A 17659-nucleotide genomic window follows, 5' to 3' on the forward strand; every position below is an offset into this window, starting at 1 on the left:
TCCCATGAGAGAGGATAAAAAAAAAAGGTCTAGGTCTATAATGGTGGTTAGGCTCCAAGACCAATCAACAAAAGTTATGCAGACTTATAATTTCATTGTGGTTTACTCCTCTGTATAATACTGAACTGGAAGAGGAAGCAGAAACCATAGGTTTCTATCATAGCTCCTTCACTTCTTGGCTGTGTGATTGGGATAAGTTAGTTAACCTCTCTGAACCTCAGTTTTATCACCAACATTGAGAAAATGTCTAGAAAGTGTTCTAGGAGCTAGAAAAATGTGTAGCTCCTAAAAAGTGCAAGAATTACAGGAGGCAGTGTACATGAAAGTCCTTTAGAAATAGCACTTGGAGCACTGTAAGAACCAACCACCATTCATGACATTGACAGGAGGCAAGTCAGGATTCCAAAAACGCTAGCTAACCCTGACCCTCAAAGTGGAGACAAAATCTCTTTTGAGCTGGTGGAGTAGCGGGTAGGTCTGGGAGCCTCTGGGGAAATGTGTTGTCCTAAGCTGGAGCTGGTGGCACTGTGAGTAGGGGGATGAGAAATACCAGAGGAGAAGAGTGTGGAGGGGGAGAACACACAGGCTCCCACAGACTTGGGGCACAGTCAAGAGAGGGGCCATATGTGGTAGCCATGCTGCCATGGGGATCCAGACTCAGAGGACCAGGGGCACTGGGCCATGGCTGGTGTCGAGGGTGGGATAATCACGGGATCAGTGTCTCCAAAGCCGTGGGAACAGGGGACTCATACTGTTTTGGAGTTTGGGAAGAGCAGCAGACGTTTATGGACCGTTCATCAGTATAGGGTGCTCTGTGCTGATCAACTGCACAGCAAATCTGAATCCTGGGGTTGAATTTAAAAACAGTGATTTCTGAACAAAAAGTCTATGGAAAACTCATTTAACTATATAAAGTTTTATTTCATTTTTAACAGGCTGTTTTCAGGGACTACCCAGTTGTAGCATGTGTTAGTACTTCTTTCCTTTTTATTGTCATGTAATATTCCTTTGTATGGACATGCCACCCTTTATTTATTCATGGATGAGGTTTTGAGCAGATGTACGTCTTGATTTCTTGGGTATATATCTTGGCGTGGAATTGCTGAATCATGCTGTGATTCTATGTTTAACATTTTGAGGGACCGTGAGTTTTAATAATACATATGCAAGCATATATAGTATGTTAGTGCATTTTTAATACTTATCCTTTAATAAATATTGTATTCTACATGGACGTTGACTTGGAGACCACTAACTTTTACAGCCGTCCCCTAACACAGGAGGATTCAACTACAGGTGCTCATTTTAACAGTTTATATTGGTTTGACTAGTTTGAGCTTGTTTCAGGTGCAGTTTATGTCTTCAGCCCCAGTGGTTTTACACATCCCTGCATTTAAACAGCAGATGTCGTATAAACAACAACAGCACAGTGATTACAAATACGGGGAAACCAAACTTAATTCATTATATGAGCACTTAAGGTTTATACTTGTGGTCAAAATTTAAAATAGTGAAGTAGAGTATATTTTTGTTTAATATTTATATTAAACAAAATATATGGCAAGGTATAACATTTTTGTTTCATAAGTGCAAATTGTAGTATAGTTTACTGAACATGAATATTTTTAAAATAGAATTCTGTTCTCCTTTGCAGGTAAATTGATGTAAAATTAAAGAACAAACAATGAAAATAACAGTTATTACTGTATTACTATTATATGTTTATCAATGAAAGTAATTCCATTACATAAAGGAAGATGGTATTAAAAAGGACCTGCTCTGGGTGTTGGATATGCTGGTGTGCCACTGTATATGAGCATGTGCAAGATGACTGAGCTATTTAGGGAATGTTTCTTGCATGGAGTGAGCTTGACTTGGTAGAAGCAAATGGAAACAGATTAGCTTGGCAGTGTGGAAGGAGTTCCTGACTAAGTACTAGGAATAGGGAAAAGTCCAGAGTCATGACTTACCGGGTATATCAAGAATGAATGAGAAGTGGAAGTTTCGGGAGTCTACAGAGAGGGTACACTTGAGTAGAGAGCCATTTGAGACTCCCAGACAAGAACTTTGTGGAGGAGGGTTCGAGGTTCATCATTTCAGCAGCAATGTGCAGGTTGAATGGGGGAGAACAGAGGAGCACAATCCAAAGGCAAGTTACAAGGTTAGTCAAATAATTCAGACATGAACTAATGACGTTCTCCTGTGGGTGGCAGTTATAGGAACAGAGAAGGAAACAAATAAAAACAAAAAGGTTCTTACAGCCTCACCACAGGAAATGATGTCAGTTTCCCCCTAAATTGACCTATATGTTTAATGCAATTCCTATCAAAATCCCAGCAAGGTGTTTTGGTAGACAAAGATGCGCTTATTCTAAAGTATATATGGAAAGACACAGGTCTTAAAATAGAGCAATCTTGAGAAAAATAAGAAGAAAATGGGAAGAATCACTCTACCCAATATTAAGGCCTAGTACATAGCTACAGGAGAAAGAGAGTGCGGTACTGGCAAAGGGACAGACACACAGACCAATGGAACAGAATAGAGACCCAGTAATAGCCCCACATGAGTGCACCCAACTTGTTTTTGACAAAGATACAAAGGCAATACAGTGGAGGAGGGATAACCTTTTCAAAAAAAATAGTACTGGAGCAATTGGTTATTCACAGTTTGAAAAATAAACCTCTACCTAAACCTTACACAAAAGTTAACTCAAAATCAGGACTTCCTTGGTGTCCAGTGGTTAAGACTCTTCATTTGTAATGCAGGGGGCCTAGGTTCAGTCACTGGTTGCAGAATTAAAGTCCCACATGCTGTGCTGAGGGGCAAAAAAATAAAAGTTAACTCAGAATGGATCATGAACTTACATGTAAAATGCAGAACTATAAAACTTTTAGAAAAACAATTAAATCTTTGGGATCTGGGACTAGGTAAAGAATTCCTAGACGTTACACCAAAAGCATGATCCATAAAAGAAAAAAAATTAAAAACTTTTGAACTTCACTGACAGCCCATTGGTTAAGACTCCATGCTGCCATTGCAGGGGGCACAGGTTCTCTCTCTGGTTGGGGATCTCTGCTCTCACATACTGTGCCACATGGCCAAAAAAAAGTTTCTAAACTTTTGCTTTACAAAAGATCCTGGTTAACAGATAAGAGACAAGCTATGGAAGGGGAAAAGATATTCCCAAACATATCTGACTAAGGACTCGTATATAGAATATATAAAGAATTCTCAAAACTTGGCAATAAAAAAAAGAAAACCTAGAACAATCCAATTAGAAAATAGACCAAAGATATGAGCAGACACTTCATTGAAGAGGATGTATAGATGGATAAATACATGAAAAGTATTTACCAACATTAGCCACTTGGGTAATGCAGCTTAAAAACTACAATGAGATACTTGTCATGTAGTCACTTCTAATTTTGCTGAGCCACACGTTTATGGCAGACACTGAGGGTCTGATGTGCAGAAATTAGTAATTTAGCCAGCAGAAGAGCATAGTTCATCCCAGTGGCCATCCCTTAAGGCGACTTGTTCTCTTCTCATTTTATCATGTAAATTCGGTGCTCTAGTTGTATCCCCAAATTTGGAACTCCACAAAGCTGGAACTCAAGATCCAGCTCTTCCAAATTCAGTCTATACTTCCAGTAGAACTTAGTGACTGGTTAGATATAGGAGTAGCTCAAATCAGCACCATTTGATCCCATTAGCCATCAAAATAGTAGCAGCTTGGTGAGGTGAATGGAGTCTGGGCCACTTACCAACTGCATGATGTGACAAGGGACCTCTTTTTTTGCAACTCAGTTTCCTCCTCTGGAAATGAGAATGATATGAGGGTGTTGGGAGGATCAGATCAAAATCCACAGACATGAGGTATCCAGCCTCGTTCTCACAATGTGAATGTGGGTATCATTTTCACACACTGGTCAAGGCTGCAGCCTCCAGGAGAAATGTAAGTGACTCTTTCTGGAGCAGTTGATTGCTGTTGACAATGTGGCCAAGAAAATGAGACAATCCCATATTTATTATTCTGCCTAGCTCTTCTCTTAAGTAAGCTATTGCTTGTCCAAACCCATATCTGGATTGAAAAGCCCATCGTTGATGTTATGTAAGAACCAGAAATCCATGCCCAAGACATTCCTGCCATCTCTCAGGAGTCTCCCAGCTGTCCTCTTGCTTTCCGACACAAGACTTGGAAGCTTTGGGCTCTCCCAAAATGTTGCTCTAAACCATATCAGACTGCATATCACAGCTTGTACCCAACCTAGTCCCCACCACTTTTTTCTTAAGATGATCACTGTTTTACTTTGTTAATATTCATTGTCACATTCCTCAAAGTCAAGTCCATCTGTGTTTCACAGCCTGATGTCCTGTGATTCAGAGAATGTATGTGTATTTGCGTGTAACAGAATGTGTGCTGTGACTGCATGTGCTTTGAGAAAACAGTTCTATCCTAGGCCAGCAGCTTCAAGGATTTGTTTCTGTTCAATAAGCTCTGCATCTTTATCCAGCTGTAGCAGTGCTCTGCTAGAAACAGACTGAGGTCATTCATGTGTAAATGGAAAAACACCAAGAAAAAAATTAATACCAAATGTACATCCAGATCAAAAGAAAAATAAATTTCTCAGTAGAATACTCAGAGTTATGCACAGAGTTGGTTACTGCTGGTTTACATAAAATTGAAGGTCAGAGCATGTTTCAGTAACGTTCTTAAAAAGGCAGTGACCAGCCAGAGGCTATGATTTGAGAATCCCACAAGGATGATTCCTCAAAAAGCCAGCTGACTCCTGAATTACACAGGGATGTTTCCCCAAAACACTGTAATAAATGCAGACTATAACTAGGAGCGTCAAGGTCTGTGGGACTCAGGACCTATCACCAAAACATTTTCATTTAAAAACAAGTAGGGCAAATATTGTAATGAAATTAGTAGCCATGAAATATTTGATCACGAATTATACTTTGATGAATTTTTTAAATCAAAAATCTATAGACACATCATGGCAAATCATTCTTTTGATGATCATTGCCTGGTGAAGTTTAAAGAAGTGTGTCTCCTTGGCTCCTGATACATTCATTTACACATTCAATCAAGCCTTTGTTCAGGAAATAGAAATTGAGTACCTAGTAGGTGCCAAGGTGTATTCTGAAAAAAGCAAAGTGGGAAGCTAATTACGAGGGGGATTCAGAGTCAGAGACATTCCGCTTCAGTACCAGTTCCACCACTTGCTAACCAAATGATGTTCAGCAAGGCAGTAAACTTCTCTCAGATCCTCAATTCTCACTGTAAAATGAGGATAGTTAAACTTGCCTTGCAGGGTTGTATGGATTGGATGAAGTAATACATACCAGATACTTAGCCCAGTACCTGGCACACAGTAAATGTTCTAAGAAAAAAGTAGGTGGTACTCCCAAAATTTACACTCCCTAAAGTCAGAGGATACCCTGGTATCTTGCTCCTTCCTTTTCTAAAAGAGTGCTCAAAAATATTCTTACCCATCCACATACTCATACAATCAAAAATATACTTGGTAGCCAAGGGAAGGGCCACCAGGAGGTGGGAACATGCAGAGGCAGGCTTTGAAGCAAAGAAACCTTTGGGAATAGAAACCCTGATCAGGATGTCAGGACTGGCTTCATCCTTGTTCTCTTTCCATTTTCCCCCAGAGACCAGGTGGGGAAACAGCTCACCTTATCTCTACAGGGAGGGGAGCCCACCAGCACTGCTGGACATTCAGATGCCTCTGACCCAACGAGGATTCTGGCCCCCTGACATATCCCCACCCCTTTCTCAGTTCCTCTTCTTGTTGGAGGGAGCTAAATTGTGAGAGGTGTCCCATGGATAGGCCTCAGTTCTGTTCAGTTCAGTCACTTAGTCATTTCCGACTCTTTGTGACCCATGGACTGCAGCACGCCAGGCCTCCCTGTCCCTTACCAGCCCTGGGAGTTTACTCAAACTCATGTCCATTGAGTTGGTGTTGCCATCCAAGCATCTCATCCTCTGTCGTCCCCTTCTCCTCCTGCCTTCAGTCTTTCCCAGCATCAGGGTCTTTTCCAATGAGTCAGTTCTTTGCATCAAGTGGCCAAAGTACTGGAGTTTCAGCTTCAGCATCAGTCCTTTCAAAGAATATTCAGGACTGATTTCCTTTAGGATGGACTGGTTGGATCTCCTTGCAGTCCAAGGGACTCTCAAGAGTCTTCTCCAACACAACAGTTCAAAAGCATCATTCTTCTGCGTTCAGCTTTCTTTATAGTCCAACTCTCACATCCATACATGACTACTGGAAAAACCATAGCCTTGACTAGATGGACCTTTGTTGGCAAAGTGACGTCTATGCTTTTTAATATGCTGTCTAGCTTGGTCATAGCTTTTCTTCCAAGGACCAAGTGTCTTTTAATTTTATGGCTGCAGTCACCATCTGCAGTGATTTGGGAGCCCCCAAAAATAAAGTCTGTCACTGTTTCCACTGTTTCCCCATCTATTTGTCATGAAGTGATGGGACCAGATGCCATGATCTTCGCTTTCTGAATTTGAGTTTTAAGCCAACTTTTTCACTCTCTTTCACTTTCATCAAGAGGCTCTTTAGTTCTTCTTCACTTTCTGCTGTAAGGGTGGTGTCATCTGCATATCTGAGGTTACTGATATTTCTCCTGGCAATCTTGATCCCAGCTTGTGCTTCTTCCAGCCCAGCGTTTCTCATGATGTACTCTGCAGGTTGGTCAGTAGGAGTCAGGGAAGATTTATGGATGTGACTTTGTGAGTATGAGGCTTAACGAGAACACTGTTGGAGGGGAAGGGACAGCAAACAGGAGGAGATGGACTCAGACATAAGGTCACCATGATTAGCAAATTAAAAAAAAAATAAGACACTCAACTGAATTTGAGTTTCAGGTGAATTACAAATCATGTTTTCATATATGTTCCATGCATTATTGGGAACATATTTACACTAAAAATTATTTGTTGCTTATCTGAAATTCAGAGTTAAATGGTGCTCTGTATTTTCTCCAGCAACCCTACTCAGAAAGGGAATTAGAAGAATATCCTTCTAATATTCTCCCGTGATTCAGTCTTATGCAAAGTAGGAAGCAACATTTTGGGGCAGGTCACCAATCAGCTGTTTTGCAAGTGCACCCTGGTGTGGCTAAAGCCTGTGAGCCTTTGAACAGACGTAGAGTCAGAATCACCACTGTGTTGGGTGCTAGGGATCCAGAGAGGAGTAAAACAGCCCTGGATGTAAGGATCCACTCATGGTGGAGGAAGGACCAAGTCCGATGGCACGATAGTCACTATGCGAATAACAGTGGCGATTATTAATATGTACTGGAAGTTTATTGAGATACTGTTACAAATACTTTTCAGATAAGTGTATTTAAATCCCACTCTATGAGATAGGCTTTATTATTAACTCCAGTTTACCATTAAGGAAACTGAACCTTCCATATAGTTCAGGAAACTGAACTAACCATATAGTTCTTGACCCAAATTGGGAAACATTTTAAAGTGAAAGGAATTACTGTCGGTAATTACACAGAAAGGCAGGCAGAACCTGGAAGCCAACAGTCACACATGGATTATGGCATCCATCTCCAGGAGACATGCCCATCTCACTGGCCAGAAGTGTCAGTGGGAGGATTTGAATCCAAGCCTAAAATCTCCAGACACTGTGCTCTTAAGCAGGCATAGTACAGGAGGAGATTCATTTAGATGAACTGCCCTCCCCACTCCATAGACTCTAAGGGCTTCCCTGGTGACTCACTTCCGTGGTAAAGAATCCACCTGCAATGCAGGAGAACCAGGTTCCATCCCTGGGTTGGGAAGATCCCCTGGACGAGGGCATGGCAACCCACTCTAGTATTCTTGCCTGGAGAATCCCGTGAACAGAGGAGCCTGGCAGGCTACAGTCAATGGGGTCACACAGAGTCAGGTACAACTGAAGTGACTAAGCTGCAGCAGCATAGACTCTAAGCTCCCTGAAGAGGGGGCCTGTTGTATCCATGGCATCCTTGGCAACTAGTGTGCAGCCCCCAAAGCGCAGAGTGGGTGCCAAAACATACCTGATGGACAGACGAGTCTGCAAAGGGGATGGGACATGAGCACAGCTTGAACAATGTAGACAACTAAGGCAGGGACCTTTTTCTCTTCCCTGATGTGTCTCTCTTCCCAGATGCTTGAGAGAAGGTAAATGAGAGAGGACCACTGAGAGTGTGATAGTCTTCAGTTGGGTCTGACTCTTAGTGACCCCATGGACTGTAGCCCTCCAGGCTCCTTTGTCCACGCAATTCTCCAGGCAAGAATACTGGCGTGGGTTGCCATTTCCTTCTCCAAAGCAGGGACCTTCTTCTCTTCCCTGATGTGCCTCTCTTCTTGGATGCTTGAGAGACGGTAAGCAAGAGAGGACCACTGGGTGAGCTAATAAGCAAGTGGCTCCAAACCAAGACAGTGGGACATACGTCGTGAAGTCTGCACTGGAGACTGAGTCATGAAGGGTCCATCAGCCCTCGCCCACCTCCTTTGTGTAGACACCCAGGCACCTGATGCCTTTCCCCTCAATCCCTCTCAGATCCCCTGGATGGAGAGTCAGGCACATGGCCTGCGTCCTGGGCAGTCAGCTACCCTCCGCTGGGTCCTGGGGCACCAGAACTGCTCCATCCTCCATACAGAGCTGATCCTCCTGGCAAGTCCCCCGTCTCCTCTACCAGCTCAGGCCTGCTTTCCTCTGTGTCCCCTGGCCTCTCCTGCCACTCTGCTCTGAGAGCACCCTCAAAGGCTGCTTGCTATTCTTTCTCTCTGTCTTCAGGGGATTTGAGCCATTGCAAGTCCACACCCTGTTTAAACAGGAATTGTGGAGTCTTTAAAACAATAAGCAAACCCCTCCTCCTTGCTCAGGATTAGCTAGTCACTTTTTAAGCAGAGAAAGCAAATTTATAGAAGGAAGAGTCAGCCTCTGGCAGCTGACTCCCTTTCCTCTCTCTGCAGAAAGATATTAAACCCAGCTGGCTCCTGCCTGACAGCTGTAGTATGAACAAGAAAGGGCTCTTCCTGACTTTTTTGTTCTACCCACAATTTAACCGCATGTAATTGGACTAACTAGACTGTAAGCTGAGGTCATGGGCAGTGTCTTATATGTACAGGATACTTCTTTGAGTCCACAGAATCTGGCACAGGGTTTTACACGTGAAGATCCGATAAACATACTTAATTTGATTTGACTGCTAAGGGTGTGCCTCAACTTAAATATCCTAAATTACTTCTGACACCAAAATGTTAGTCAGTCTGAGCCAGAGAGAGGCCTACCAGGCATTTAAACTCTAATCTACCAAATCAGAAAGAAAGGAGTCCTAATCACTTTTCAACACTCCGATACCCTTTTCTCAGTCTCCCTCTAATGCTAGGGTTTTACCGCTGTCCAGCTAAGTGACCTTGGGTAAGTCTCCAAATACCTGGAGCCTCAGTTTCCTGACACTGAATCAAGTGGTGACCTTAAGGTCCCTTCCAATTCTGACATTCCAAAATTCTAAAGATTCTGGTTGACCAAGCATGGAAAACAGGAATGAGGTATGGAGCAGACGCTTGCAGATAAGGATGGGGCGGTTGGGAAGGAGAAAATAAATATGGAGTTGGGAAGGAAAAGAGCCCTGAAGACAGATCTGTACTTTGCATCTAGTCTGGTTCTTGCTCGGACAGTGTCATCTCATCATGTCCTACGTAAGGTCCACATGACGTTCATGTACTTGGCCAAGCCTTTCTTTCCATCATCCATCCATGTGTGAGCTTTGCTTTGTTCCACGTGCTGCTTGAGGACTAGACTGTGTGCCAAGATCATGGGTGATACAAGTTGAGCAAAATAGGCATAGCCCCTTATAGAGTTTATGGAATAGAAAAAAAAAAAAAAGATGTTTAAAAAACACCAAAACAAAACCCACTCATTCAAGTATGAATTTTGCACAGGTTGCTCTAAGACCACTCACTCCTTTTGGAGATCAGGGATGACTTACCACAGGAGGTGATCTGGAGGTGAGTTACCCTGTGCCTGGACTCTCTCCCAGAAGATTTCTCTGCTTCTAGGTTCTCCTCACTGTGATTGATACTGACAGATCTTTTTTTTTTTTTTTTTTTTTTTTTTTTAGTATTGGAGCATAGTTGATTAACAGATCTTTCACAACACCAGTTTCTTGTCATTCTTCTCTTTGTGGAAGCTTTACAGTGGCCTCCTTGTGTGCAAGCTTGGGCAGAGACTCAGTCTCCATTTGGAGCCTCTTTAGGCTGTTACTTCCAGCACAAGCTGTTGCCCTCTGCCAGAGAACCCCCGGGGCCTCCCTGAGCCCTTCTGTGTACCCAAGGAAATGGACCAGAATCTGAGCCTTACCATTTAAAAGCTGTCATCCTTGGGCTACCTTTGGATCAGATCTGACTGCTGACATTTTCTATAGCAAAAAGAAAGCAGCAGAAAATTCCTTTTTTTTTTTTTGGCCTTTCCATGAGGCATGCAGGATCATATTTCCCTAACCAGGGATCAGATCGAACCCGTGCTTCCTGCAGTACAAGCACTGAGTCTTAATCACCGGATTGTCAGAGAAATCCCAGAAAATTCCACTTTGGGAGCTGCTAAGGAAAAAGTGAAGAGAACAAAAGTTAGAAATTTAAAGCATAGAGAAGTATTAATATTTGATTTCCAGCTTCTCTAACTCTAGAAATAGGTCTGCATGGCAAATTAGTATTTTCTTTACTAATTGCCTACATTCTTTAGGTATTATTTCTGACTGCCTCCTCCTCTAAGAAGGTGCCCAGAACTTTGACAGTAATCCTTCATGCCATCTTCATCATTGAGCCTTAGCCTTAAACATATCTGGTGAGGATCACTTCTAAAGACAGAGCCGAGAGAAAGGGTCTACGAGTGGTGAGTAAGGAAAGGAGTGATCAGGTTTGGAGAATTATAGTATCTGGCCTCTGCATGAAGCTGGTTCTGTGTAGGAGACACTCAGAGAATACTAAGTAATTCATGAGCTGCAAAACCAGGATAAAACCTTGGATATCATCTTCCCTCGACCTTTTAACAAGCTGCAGATCACTGTTAATTTTGCCTGATTTTGTGTAAAGAATAATGCCCTCCCTGCAAAGATAAAGGTGCAGTCTCTGGAGAGCATATCTTTTTGTTGTGATATGTCAGAGATTCAGAGAGAAAAGTAGGGAAGGGAGGAATGCTAGTCTCCAAAATGCTCTACATCATATCCCTCAACTACGTTTCCCAAGGCCAAAACACAGAAGCTCAAAGAAATTAGACGATCTTCATTTGCCTCATAAAATGGTGCCCAGAGTTCTAGACAGTACAGCAGAGCGTTGTGTCCTGTTTTTTGGTGATTTACTCTCCGAGGTTACAGGAAAGGCTCTAGAGAAGTAATCTGAAGAACCATGAAGCATCTGGCTGAGGGGTGTATCTCAGTCAGAAGAAGAAGAGGGCTCATGAGGGATGGACTTCAGGACTGACAGGGAGAGTGCTGTGACTAGAGAGGTTAGCGCGGAAAATCTGCCTGCAATCTGGGAGACCCAGGTTCGACCCCCAGGTGGGGAGGATCCCTTGGAGAAGGGAATAAAACCCACGCCAGTATTCTTGCCTACAGAATTCCATGGACAGAGGAACTGAAGGGCTACAAGTCCATGGGGTTGAAAAGATTCAGTCACAACTGAACAACTTCCACTTTCTTTCTTTCACTTCTAGCCCTTAAAGTTCCAACAATGTCACTGCTATGACACCTCCCCAACCTTTATGTTCAGTTGCTGCATGAGCTCCTGCCATATTTTTTAAATTTTATTTATTTATTTGGCTGCACTGGATCTTAGTAGCAGCATGTGGCATCTAGTTCCCCGAACAAGGATCGAACCTGGGCCCCCAGTACTGGGGAGTGCAGAGTCTTAGCCACTGGATCACCAGGGAAGCCTTCCTGCCATATTTTTTAGCGGAGTTTTTAAGAGGATCTCTTTCAGAGTTTCTCCAGGAATAGTGCTGAGATTTTGCAGGGGCATCTCTGGGAATCTGCACTTTCCTTAAGCTCCTTAGAGCCTCTTTTGCAAACAAATGTATGAGAACCTCCGAGAGGCTGGTTTCTAGGCAGACCTCCCTGCCTCTGTTTTAGCCTTTGGGAATGGGTGGCCCTGGGTCCAGGGTGAATTCTGTGTATGTAGATGCATAGTCTTAAACCATGAACACCAAAGAGGTCTCAAGTGCCAATAGCAAAGCATGAGATTTAGTGACTTTTCTTTTGCTCATCTGTATTTAATTTCTTTTCTACTTGTAGCCCTTGTATAATAAGGAGGGGGCGGAAGCTAAATAAGTTTAATGAGCACCCAGTATTTGCAAGCACAAAACAAACCTACTGCAGCCTTCTTCTCGTGGTAGAAATGAGTTGCCCCAGAAGGGTTACATAGGCAGGCAAATGCTGTTGTTTTCAGCAGGAAGGAGAGGCCTTGTAACAACAGGAAGCTCTGGGAGGCCGGGGTACCAGGGCTTCCAAGCAGAGCGGTTCTGGAAACAATGGCTGCCTGTGGCTCGGGAATACTGGACAGGAAATGAAAGGATGCTAGGAGAGGGTGTGCCTGGAGAAGCTGATAAGGGCTACCTGGCTGTTCTTCCCTTAGACACAGCGGGCCAGCGATGAAGTTGTTTTTTCTAAATGCTCCCCATTTTTCATTAGCAAAGACAATTTTAGGAAAACCTAGAAATGAAAAGAACCCATGGTGCCAGAGACCTGGAAGCCATCAGGAAGCTGAGGCTCCCAGGAAACCCAGAAGGTACAACAAGCAAGAGAAGATATTTCTTGCTCTCAGGCCATGGTCCCATCAGCCGAGGGAACCTTCAAATGAACTCAGCACCATTTAAAACCAAGTCCCTGGACCATTCCAGGCTCCATAATAATCAAAATAGCACTGGGGTTAATAGGAATCCAGTCATAGCAAAGAGATACATGTAAACCTGCTGAGATTGAAGTTTATTTAATACAATTTTCTATTCTTATGGATGAGGCAAGTTGGGGAGTCAATGAACAATACAAATAAGAAACAAAAACAAAACTAACAAGAACTCGAGTGTTTTACTCTAGCAGTCTTAGATATAAACCAGAACCAGTAGGGTGAGGACCTGAATATTGAAAGTGAAAGTGAAGTCGCTCAGTCGTGTCCGACTCTTCGTGACCCCGTGGACTGGAGCCCACCAGGCTCCTCCATCCATGGGATTCTCTAGGCAAGAATACTGGAGTGGGTTGCCATTTCCTTCTCCAGTGGATCTTCCAGACCCAGGGATCAAACTTAGGTCTCCTGCATTGCAGGCAGACTCTTTAACCTCTGAGCCACCAGGGGGTTTTACAATATCGAAGGTAGAGGTCAAATCTGGCTTCTTAATTTCTAGCCCAGCTTCTCCCCGGCTTCATCCAGGAAATTCTCAGGTCTCGGAATGTTAGACCTGGAAGGACCATTAGCAATCATCTAGATCCAGAACTTGAACCTGTGCAGATGAAAGCCTGAGGCTGGGAGTAGCTGTATTTTTGCTCGAGTATATACAACTGGTCATGTTGTTTTAACTAATATGTACTTAGCACCTAGTACCTGTGAGTCACCTGGGGGCAACTCAAAGAGGAACATAGTGGATACTCTCCTCAAAGGTCTGAAATCTAGTACCTGGAGGTCAGGACTAGAACCCAGGTTTCTTAATTCCTTGTCATAAGTCCTCTCTCATCAAGTTGCTTTCGGACATGAAAGTGAAAATGTTAGTCGCTCAGTCGTGTCTGACTCTGCGACTCCATGGACTTTATGCCAGACTCCTCTGTCTGTGGAATTCTCCAGGCAAGAATACTGGAGTAGGTAGCCTCTTCCTTCACCAGGGGATCTTTTCAACCCAGGGATCGAACCCGAGTCTCCGGCATTGCAGGGTGATTCTTTACTGTCTGAGCCACCAGGGAAAACCCAATCACCTCAATTTTCTGCAGCTTTCTGTTCTTCCTCATGCCTGGTCTGTGCCTGGGTTTCCCTGGTGTAGAGGTTAGGCTTATACAACGTACTGGAAAGTACATGAACTTGGAATCCGGACAGACTCATAATTGCACCCCAGCTTTGCCACTAACAGTTTGACCTTGGGCAAGCCATCCAACCACAACAAACCTTAGTTTTCTATCTGTATGAAAGGAATAGCAATGCCTACACCTCGGAGTTGTGAGAATTAAATGAACTGACTGTTAAGCATGAGTCCCCACAGAGCATTTGGTTAGTGCATCCCGTGATCACCTACTAAGGCATGCAGAAAAAAAAAATAAGATGGCCTAGAGAAACTCAGATGAGAAAGAAAGCTTACATTGTCCTCATTCTTAAGATGACTGGTATAAGTGAGCACGCAGTTCAAGAAGCTGGTTTGTTTTCCCTATTTCTGTCTCATTAACTGACTCAGCTCCATCCTTCCCCCTTCTGGGACTCTCTCTGTAGGCAGACACGGCCATCCTCTTTATCCATCACTGTGAAACAGCCTCCATCCGTGGCATCTCAAGGAGCAGGTAGGAAGAAAGAGAGGGTCTGCTTTAGTCCAGGAAATAAAATCTTGATTGGGTGAGCCAAGCTGAATGTGGTCTGGATGCAGTTAAACTGATGAGTTCAGTGATTCGTTGGCAATAATAAGGGAATTGATGCTCCCAGCTGGGCCTGGGAGTGTGCTGGGGCATGCCCAGAAGAACTTTCTGGCATCCGTGAGCAGCCTTATGGAGTGAGTGATGTCTGCTCCACACTCCCCTGAGAGCAAAGTCAGACAGTAGGAAAGATGAGCCAAAAAAAAGTCTTCATAAATTATGCAAAGCCTAGCAACCCCCATGTTCAGCAAGGGACAAGAGGGACATTCCCAGCAAAGGAACATTCCCTGCACAGTTCCTATGTACAAGGCAGGCAGGGCCCGCTCTGAGCCCGAGACCGTGTGGGGCTCCTCCAGGTTTGTTCTCCATGTGGCCTCATCACACCTCACCCAGGTTCTCTAGTCAGCTCCACCCTTCCTCATGGTCACAACCCTCCCCTTGCTGAAACCAAAACACACCCCAGAGGCCACTGTGACAGGCCCTGGTAGGCTGTTTCCAGTTGCTCATTAACTGAAGGTGTGTTGCCCCAGGTGCTCGGCTGCCCTCAACCAGCCTTTTATCTTTGAGTCACAAAAGCACTGACCTTTCTTAAAGGAATTTTCAAAAGCAAGCAGAAAAGAGTAGGCCCTCTCACCTCCCCTTTCATCTTATGCAAAGTGTAAGAGGTCCTCCACACTGACCCAAAAGGGACACCTTATTTTCTCTTGTTGGAATGATATGTTTGTGGCAAGTCTTTCCCTTCATAGGACTTTCCTGGTAGTTCAGCTGGTAAAGAATCCACCTCCAATGCGGGAGACGCTAGTGGTTCAATACCTGGGTTGGGAAGATCCCCTGGAGAAGGGAAAGGCTACCCATTCCAGTATTCTGGCCTGGAGAATTCCATGGACTGTATAGTCCATGGGGTTGTGAAGAGTCAGACACGACTGAGCGACTTTCACTCTCCCTTTGTATTACCCGCTCCCTGACCCAACTTTCTCAACAGTCTGTTCCCTTGAAGGGAAGAATTCCAGGGTTACCTCTGAGTAGGCAACTGTCTAGATTGGACATTATTCTATAGGCAGTGGGAAGCCAGTGATGGTTTCAGAGTAGGGGGGCTTTATCATAGTGTTTTAGAAAGGTGTGTCTGGCAGTGGAACTCAAGACAGAACACAGTCTTCCTTAGCTGTCAAAACTTCCCCAATTTACCTGAATTTACCTTCCCTTCCACCGGACAGGTCTAGTCAGCATTCCTGGAATTCACCACATTATTTCTTGTTTTCCTACCGTGTTTATACCATTCTCTGCCCTAGCTCCCATCAGAAAGTGGGTAATGTTTACAAAGTGCTTATTTTATGCTGGTAGCTTACCTAAGCTTTCTGCGTATATCGCAGTATATATTGCATCACATTGTATCTAATCACATCACAGCATCTCAAAGCACCCTCTGGGAACCAATGTCAGAGTTCTTATTGCATAGCCTTGTAGGTCCTTCTTTATCCAGTGATCTCACAGCATCGTGAGGCACCGGGGTGAGATCCTGCCTCAGTCCTCTCTAACGAAGTTCCTCTGCTACTGTCAGCTCTCTGTAATGCACACAATTTCCTGTTCTTGATCAACACCTAGAAACCCTGCCTGACTTCCCCCATCTTTGTGTGACCTTTTAGAAGAAATGCTATCACATTTTTGTGCCTCTCAAGGGCACTTAAGATATTTTGCTTGGTCTTTTCCTACTGGCTGAGTTGCTTAACGCCTCTGAACTTCAGTTTCCTTGTTTATTAATATAAAACAAGGACATACCTTCCTCAGAAAGTGGTTGGGAGGATTGCACTGAGTGTAAATAATGCATCAAAGTGGTGAGCCCAGGGGTCCGCACATAGTAGGTGCACAGGAATTGTCTCTTCGCTTCTTGCTTTCTCATGAGCAAAGATCTTATTCGCCTTTTTGTCCCTTAGGCAGGATAGACTCTCAGTACATGTGCTTTTGATGGAAGGAGAATCACTGTCACTGGGAGCACTGGGCATATCGACAGTAGAGACCAGAGGGCTCGGGTGGGATGAGTGAGGGTGTAGGCCAGAGGGAGGACCTGGACACTTTTGTGGGAAAGAACCGTCTTGACTTGGGAGCTGAGAGCCTGGAGGGGAGGAGAGGAGGGGCCTCCCTGATGCAGTCTGACTTCAGCAGCCTTTCCTGGCTGTGGAGCAGAGTTAGTCCTTGGCCACACCAGGCCAGCAGGTTAGGCAAATACTTCTATTTAACCAGGAGTAATTCCCTCCCAGGGTCATTGGGAAGGACTTCAACAAACATACAGAAATTGCCTTGCTAACTTTAGAAAGCTTGTGGCTTCTTTACTGAAACTTATTTTTTTAAAAAACCTATTCTTTAAAAAAATTATTTGTACCTCATCCTCACTACAGAAAATTCAGAAAAGCAAAATAAAGAATATAGAAAAGTAAAAACATGCTATTAACTTTTCAGTCTGTGTCTCTTTTACTGTTTAAGATACTGACGGATGTTGTGTAAAAGGGACAGTACAGTTACTCTTTGCTCTTTATATTTGTGTATCTTTTTCATTTTTTATTATTTTCCCCAGGTTTTATTGAGATGTAATTGATATGTGTGTAACTGTGCTTAGTCGTGTCCGACTCTTTGCAACCCCTTGGATTGTAGCCTGCCAGGCTCCTCTGTCCATGGAATTTTCCAGGCAAGAATACTGGAGCAGATTGCCATTTCCTCCTCCAGGGGATCTTCCCAAACCAGGGATTGAACCCACGTATCCTACATTAGCAGGTCGATTCTTTACCAATAAGCCATCTGGGAAGCCAGTAATTGACATACTCCACTGTATTTAAGTTTAAGGTGTACAGCATAATGGTTTGACTTACATATATTGAGAAGTGATTACCACGGTAAGTTTAGTTATCACTCATCATCTTGTATAGATATAAAGAGAAAGAAAAGAAAAAAATTTTTCCTTATGATGAGAACACTTAGGATTTACTCTCTTAATTTTCATATATACTGTATAGCAATGTTAACTATAATCTTCATACTGTCCATTATAACTCTAGTA

At 43.6% G+C, this 17659-nt stretch overlaps 1 protein-coding gene across 1 annotated transcript in view; it reads left to right on the plus strand.

Moving 5' to 3' along the window:
- ARHGAP31 (Rho GTPase activating protein 31) overlaps positions 1–17659 on the plus strand; it is a 122278-nt gene that overhangs the window by 44268 nt on the left and 60351 nt on the right. The window lies entirely within an intron of this gene.

Source organism: Bubalus kerabau, chromosome 2 (assembly GCF_029407905.1).
Source record: "Bubalus kerabau isolate K-KA32 ecotype Philippines breed swamp buffalo chromosome 2, PCC_UOA_SB_1v2, whole genome shotgun sequence".
Taxonomy (NCBI): domain Eukaryota; kingdom Metazoa; phylum Chordata; class Mammalia; order Artiodactyla; family Bovidae; genus Bubalus; species Bubalus kerabau.